This window comes from Aegilops tauschii, chromosome 5 (assembly GCF_002575655.3).
Source record: "Aegilops tauschii subsp. strangulata cultivar AL8/78 chromosome 5, Aet v6.0, whole genome shotgun sequence".
Classification (NCBI taxonomy): Eukaryota; Viridiplantae; Streptophyta; class Magnoliopsida; order Poales; family Poaceae; genus Aegilops; species Aegilops tauschii.
The window spans coordinates 561,599,419-561,606,619 of record NC_053039.3 but is presented as its reverse complement, the minus strand read 5'-3'; the positions used below and the strand labels follow the sequence as shown (position 1 = coordinate 561,606,619).

Below are 7,201 nucleotides of genomic sequence, written 5' to 3'. Positions count from 1 at the left end.
GATAGCGATCTCGCGTTCTCAATGACCGAGAGCTTCTCGTGGCTCTGCATCAAAAACAGGATAAGCATCATGACTGGCTGAAGCGTCAGATGCAGAGCCTCTTGGTGGATGTCAATCGCATTCGCAATCTAGCCACCAAGAATGCATTTGTCACTCATGAAACCTGTCGGCGGTCATGGAAGAGTCTGACACTGCTAAGCTCTAAAGATGATCTTCAACAGCATGGCTTCACTGAGCGGTTCAAATTTGATACCACTCCTCCCAGGAATGTTGTCTTGCGTCGGACTCCCTCTCTCGAAGACTCTGAGTACTCCTCCTCGGCGGCCATTGTCAATGCCAGAGTCATTGATGACGAAGATGATGCTACTTCACCTACTACAACTTCGCCGCGTCTCGACACTGCACCAAGTTCTTCTGCACCACCGGACTCCAACGTCGACCCTGCACCTTCACCTACTCCTCATGGGAACGAGTAGATGCTCTATGTCTCCGAACCTTTTTGGTCCTTACTGAAAAAGGGGGAGAAGCATATGAGTTGATAGTCTTCAAGCAGGTCCTTAAGGGTGGTTGCTTTATATTTTGCTAAGTGGTTACAACTCTCATTTTGATACATTTGGTTCTTTGGGTTGTAACACTTAAACTTGATGGTCGTTTGCTACTTTTTCTGCTACTCTGTGATGCGATGATAAATTCCACATGAAGTCATTCCGCAGACGTCCATTTTTCATTATGCATGTCATTATCTTTGTTATATATTCATATGCATAGTGAATTGTCTTCATGAGCTGAAGAGGATCTCCACAAATCAAAACCTGCCATGTGCATTTGCACTCAAACGCAAGCTACTTATATGCACATCTTCAGGGGGAGCCTTTTTCTACTTATGAAGACAATACCTTAAATCCTCACAATTTCACATACTTTTATCCCCGTTGAAAACTTCAACCAGTTTGTCATCAATCACCAAAAGGGGGGAGATTGTAAGTGCATCTAGTGCCACCCCTAGTTGGTTTTGGAGTATTGACGACAAACTTGGTTGAGGGACTAATGTGTTTGTGAGAATTGCAGGATAACACAGGTAGTAGTCTCATATTGATTCGGTTTACCTACCGGAGATGACCCCTAAAAATGTGTGAAGACATTGAAGATAATGGTCGTCTGTGAAGATATTCACATTGAAGACTATGACATGAGAAGACATCGCATGAAGACTATGGAGCGCGAAGACTTAGTTGTTTTGTTGTTTCCTTTTCTTCTTTGTTGAGTAATAGGAACCACCGCACTGTTAAGTGGGGTCCAAGTGAACAAAGTCAGAGTGACTAAAATGATGCTCAACCAAAATCCTATGTCTTCGAGCGAAGAAAATGAGAGAAAATCTTATCCAGAGTCGGATAAGTCAGCTTTACTTGTAGCCCAAGTCAAGCTGTCGCGTGTGTTTGAAATCTGACCGTTGGACACGTGTCAGTTCCTTAGTGACCCAGGGTCATTTCGGACAAATCAGGTCCGGTTGCCTCCTGGCTATAAATAGCCCACCCCTACACCATAAATTGGTGGCTGCTCAGAGTTAGTGCACGGCTTTTGTCGTTTGAGAGCAACCCACCTCCGAAGCATTTGAGAGAGATCCTTGCGAGGACAAAGCCCAAACCACCCAGAGCCCAAAGAGTGTTTGGCATCACTGAAGTATTTCTGTCCGCGTGATCTGAAGACTTGTTACACTTGAGGACTGTGAATCCTCCAGCCGGTTAGGCGTCGCTTTCTGAGCATCCAAGAGTCATTGTGGATTGCCGGTGAACGAAGTCTGTGATGGTTCGGAAGTCTACCTTGAAGACTTACCAGAGTGATTGGGCGAGGACTAAGTGTCCTTAGCTCAAGGGGAATAAGGTGAAGACGCGGTCTTCTGAGTTAAATCTCAGCCTCCCTAACCAGACGACAGTTGTCACAGCAACTGGACCTGGTCCAACAAATCTCTGTCCTCACCAAGCAACTGGTTCTGTCTCTTACTTCTCCTTACTTACAGCTTGTCCTTGTGAAGTCATTGCCTGCTTGCTTTATCTGTTTGACTTCACTGTGTGACGTCTATTGTTGTTTGGCTTCATACTATCTTCCATCCTGATCCATACTGCCTAGCTGCTAATAGTCTTCGTGCTTTCACTTCATTGAATACTTGACTATGGCTTGCCTAGTGTAGTCTACCTTCCGCTGCATGTCAATAGGTTCATTTCTATTGTTTGTCTTCGAAACTCCCATGTTTTGAAGACTTTCATAAAAATCGCCTATTCACCCCCCTCTAGTCGATAACTAGCACTTTATTGACCTCGCGTCGTCCCGCGCGGGCGATTCAGGGGCGACTAGGGTTTCCGCTGCGTCGCCTCCGCCTCCCCTCTTCTCACGCAGTCACCAGAGACAGCTGCAGGGCCAGTCGGCGTGGTTGTTGATGACGGTGGTGGTGAGGCCTTTGCTGCTTCGTTCCTTGGGGCGGATGGCTTTCGGTGCGCCGGGGCGGCAGCCTTGGGTGGTGAGGCAGCTTTGCCATTTTGCTAAGGGCAACAACTGTGGATGTAGGCCGGTGTCCTTGGCTATGGGGTGGCGAGGCGACGGTGGTGAAAGAGCTCTGCCTATTGGCCCCATGGTGTGTCCCCCGTGTCGGATCAAAAGTTGTGCTCCTTCTTTCCCCTTCTCCCTACTCCCTTGCTGGATCTAGCTATCAAGGATTCCTAGTCGTCGGATATGCTGCCGGCAGGGTCTGGTGGTGCGAGATCCAGATTGGGAGAAATCCCTTGGTCGATCTCGCCGGCCTAGCCGATGGTGACGCCTGCCCCCTTGGAGGCTCCATCTAGGACTGCATTTCCCCATTCCATCCCCTCTTCCGGGCGGAACACTACACCACGCACTAGATTTCCCTACTGATGTGTGTTGGAAAAAGTCAATTTTACCAACAGATTGTTGATCAGGAAAACTTCTATCCAACTGTTGGTCGGTAATACTGATGTATCGTGTCCAACTGTCGGTCGGCAATACTGTATATTTCACGTTGGACTGTCGGTCGGGAAAGCCCGTATCTCCTTCAGACTGTTGGTCGGCGATTAATGCCGACCGACTGTTCATTACCAACTGGGCCGGCCCGTCTTTGCGCGCGCACGGGCCAAAAACTTAGCGCCAAGCCTCCTTCATATTTTTTCATTCGGCCTTCAACAGGTGCCACGACCAAATCCAAATCCCCCAAACCTAAATCCTCTCACGCACTCCCTCCGCCGCCGCCCGCTAGCTAGCAGCCCGCACGCCGCCGACCACCCGCCGTCTCCAGCACGCCGTCACCTGTCTCCTTCATCCTCCTGCACCCCCACTGCTTAGGCCCCGAACACTTCTAACCCTAGCTTGTGCGCTGGAGTTCGGGGAGAGGCCAAGGCGCGGTGGTGGACGCCGCCATCCCTCTCAGATCCGGGGCTGAGAGAGGGAGGGAGGGAGGGAGAGGTGGGTCACCTGCGAGAGAGAGCACTCGCACTCTCGCTCGTCAGCCGTCACCCAGGAGCCGCCACCACTGCCGCCACGCCATGGGCTTCCTCCGATCTGCGCTCGCCGGTTTGTTTGAAGAAGGATCTGGCCGTTGACTGCTGGTGCTTCCCCTCCCCGGGCGGTGAGTGTTCTTTTCACTCTCCTCTCCCTCTCCACCCATCCCCAATCGGTGCTGCCGTTAGTTGATTTATTTGCTTTTCCCTTTTCCGTTCAGATCAGCCATGACTTGGGATAGTACTTCTATCCAGCAAGCAGCGTTTTGGATGTGAACTCCAGCTCAAGCAGAGCATCAAAAACAGGGGCTCTATCTGCTAATGGGGTAGCCGGCAATGCAGTCTAAGAGCTACATCTCGTGTGATTTCTGGATATGAGAACTTGAGAAGAACAAGCTTGATGCTATTATTGAAAAAAATAATCTATGCTACAGGTATTCCTTTCAGTAGTGTTGCAGGAAACCTTAATTAGCTACTGTTTTTTATGAACTGGTTGTGATTGATTTGTGAACTTTAGAGCTTGTGAGTTGTAATTTGTGATGTTTGAACCCTTGCCAGACTATCAAATTATGCTATGCGTGCCTGAAGGTCAATACATGGGTATTCATCATATGAAAATTCATTACTTTATATATATAGAAAAAGGTATCCACATATCTGTGCTTTGAGACAAGGGACAACCCTGAGAACTAGCTTCAGGTTCCACAAAAAGTCCAAATAATCATACTAATGTTTCATCCTTCTATTTAAGCATTATAAAATTCTGGCAAACATAGGACTATATTAAACTTAGTTCAGTTTTACTGGAATGAAGATAAAGTACATATCTAGCAGTTTGTATTTATACAGTCACGCTTCTATAGATTTTGCAGTTCTATTTTCTCTTTAAATTTGCTTCAGTAGTTCTGTAACTTCAAGAATAGTTCATGTATCCCATATTTTCCCAGGATTCTTCTTTGCATCCCATACACTTAGACGGAGTGGGAGGCTGCCGCAGCGGTGCTGGACTCGGAGCCCAAGCCATCCGACGCCGCCAACAGGTTGCACCTCTTCGCGGAAATCACCACAACTGTGATGTCTGTATAAAAAATCAGTATTTTCTTGGTTCATATCCTATTTGAAACTTGGAATGTTGATTGTTGGGCACAACTTGACTTTCACAGTAGCCTGCATATTCTTCTGCTCACAAACAGGGCAAAACATGCACAATAGAATGCTGGGAGAACATAGATTTATTTTGCTCTTCGTACTTTTATTAGATAAGCCACATTGCAAGGAGAATATGGATTTATGTTGCTCTTCCTACTATTATTGATTGTCGTTTAAATCTTATTCGACCATGTAATTTAAATCTTATTCCAATGAGTATTATTGATTGTTGTTTTTACCAATATTACTCAACTTATGGTCACTTCCCTTTGTTTAGTTCAGCGCCATTCTTTTCTCTTAATCGTTTTGGTAAAAAGAAATCTCTCACTATAAAATGTATTATGTAATCCTTTTTTGCTCAGCAGCAGTAAATTTCATAGAGGTGATGTAAATTACTAATATATAATGTCATTATTTCTGTAGAAGTTGCAGAAGTGTAATGCTGACTCTACTCGAATGATGATTATCCCTACATGCATAACATATTATAAAGAGATCTTCCTACGTGCCCCTTTTGTAAGGATGTATGCTGACGTGTGCACATCATTTCTAGCTTGTTTTGGTGCATCTTTTATCCTGCTTCAGCTGGTTAGCCTGAATCCTCTTTTCTCCTGTTTCAGTTGATTAGCAACCACTATTGTTCAGGAATTTTGAGTGGCGCACATCTTGGTCTGGCGAGCCGGTGACCGGACATCATTTGTCAAGGTTTGTGCACATTGAAAACTCTTGCTGCGGATAGGAATGATGTTCATCACAAACTGATGTAGCTTCTTAATATGCGTACTATATTAGATTGATCCTTTTGAATTAAGTTGATTTAAAATTATTTATTCAACCCAAGCTCTCTCAGCCTCTTTTCTCTTTTTTCACTGTAACTTATATATACGTAGGGAGCTGACCTTCATGCACCACTCAGGCGCCACATCCGGCCACTAACATCACGTCTAGGCACTAACTCACTCCCACTCACACAACTAATTCCATGCACTTAATCCCTACATGCATGCATGTCCACTTGCGCATCTCCATTCAACGGCCACACACCTGGTCAGCCGTCAGCGGCCATGTAGCTGACAAACAAACTAACTTGCCTATTCTCCTCTAGCTATTCCAGTCGTCAAACGCCTTGCCGCTTCACACGGCGTGCTGCATCACACAGCACCGCGGCTTCACGCCGCCATCGGCATCTCACCATGCTCGCCGCATAGCACTGCAGCCCGGTATCTCGCCTCCTCCGTGCACTCGATTTAACCTTCGGCGACCAGATACTACTAGACCATCTATGTTACATGCATAACGAAAGCAAACTAAGTATGCGGATACAAAATATAAACATTAGTGCGAACAATCTCAACCAAGGATCAACGTTAGTGTTAACACATGATTATTGAATTATCTGTATTTATTACTATTTATATTCTTGAGAATGTGATGATCCTGTATGTTGGCATTTTGGTACTGTAGTATAGTTTCTATTAGTGTATTATAACTGAGAATTGATTACCTTTTGTAGGAAGCAAAAAGGACTACACTCACAAGGAACCATGAAGCCAACGATCCACGTCAACTAGATGTTTTAGCTTTCATTTTGTACAACTGATGTCTCATACCTTGCACCTTTTGACTGTCCTTTTGTAAACCTGATGTATGGTTCCTCGGTGGTTTTGTTTAGAACAGATTGAAGTGTATGTATATGCCAATTAGTTAATGGAATAAAAAATGTTTGGTGCTCCCGATTTGAGCGTGGCGTATGGTGTTTGGGTGATTATGCTTAGAACACATGAACTATATGTATGTGACAATCAGTACCATATGTTAATTAAAGTTGTGGTTGGCTAAACAAAATGTTGATGAATTGTTGTTTGGCAAAAGAAAACCCCATCTGATTGTTGGTCGGCAAAACAAACGCTGTATGATAATCGGTTGGGAAAGCCTAATGCTAGGCCCAACAGAATGTTGGTTGGGAAAGAATACCCTGTCTAATAGTCGGTCGGAAAAGGCCCGTTGCTGCCCTAACAGACTCTTCGGGAAAGGCCCATGGTAGGCCCAACAGACCGTCAGTCGGGAAAGATATTCCATTGCCATCAAGCAGTCAGTCGGGAAAGGGTTTTCCCGTCTGGACTTTCCCCAATAGACAAGGTTGGTCGGCAATAGTTTTTCCCGACCGACTGTCTGTTGGAAGAAGTTGTATTCCCCACCAACCTGGTTGTTGGGGATGTAGTGCTGTGGTGTAGTGTTTAGGGTTTAGGGTCGACGCCTGTATCCTTTTGGATTTGGCAGTGTCGACATCTGTCATCGTGTCCCTCCTGGGGGCACCATTGTGGAATGCGGGGAGCATGTGTGTGGTGATCTAGGAAGGTGGTGCCTTTTCCAGTGTTTGTTTTGGCGGCCGCCTACTCCAGAGAGTTCCTTGCTCGGTTATCCTTTGCTTCATCAGCTTGGGCAGGCTTCTCACGTGATCGTCGTTGTTTCCTCGACATGCTGCTCCTTCTCTTCATGCTCTTCTTCCTATAGGTTACCCCTCTTGGTTGGATTTGATGCGAGCT

General features: G+C 45.9%; 1 long non-coding RNA gene across 4 annotated transcripts; it reads left to right on the top strand.

Moving 5' to 3' along the window:
* The first annotated feature begins 3,198 nt into the window (after positions 1-3,198).
* Positions 3,199-6,388, top strand: LOC109745388 (uncharacterized). Of its 4 annotated transcripts, none has more exons than XR_012183432.1 (6): positions 3,199-3,634; positions 3,728-3,940; positions 4,454-4,546; positions 5,088-5,171; positions 5,276-5,360; positions 6,169-6,388. It is a non-coding gene; the product is annotated as an uncharacterized lncRNA (long non-coding RNA). The 4 variants fall into 4 exon arrangements; XR_005758412.3 differs by having other exon boundaries at positions 5,079-5,179; XR_002228525.4 differs by having other exon boundaries at positions 3,200-3,634; positions 5,079-5,171.
* Positions 6,389-7,201: the final 813 nt, after the last annotated feature.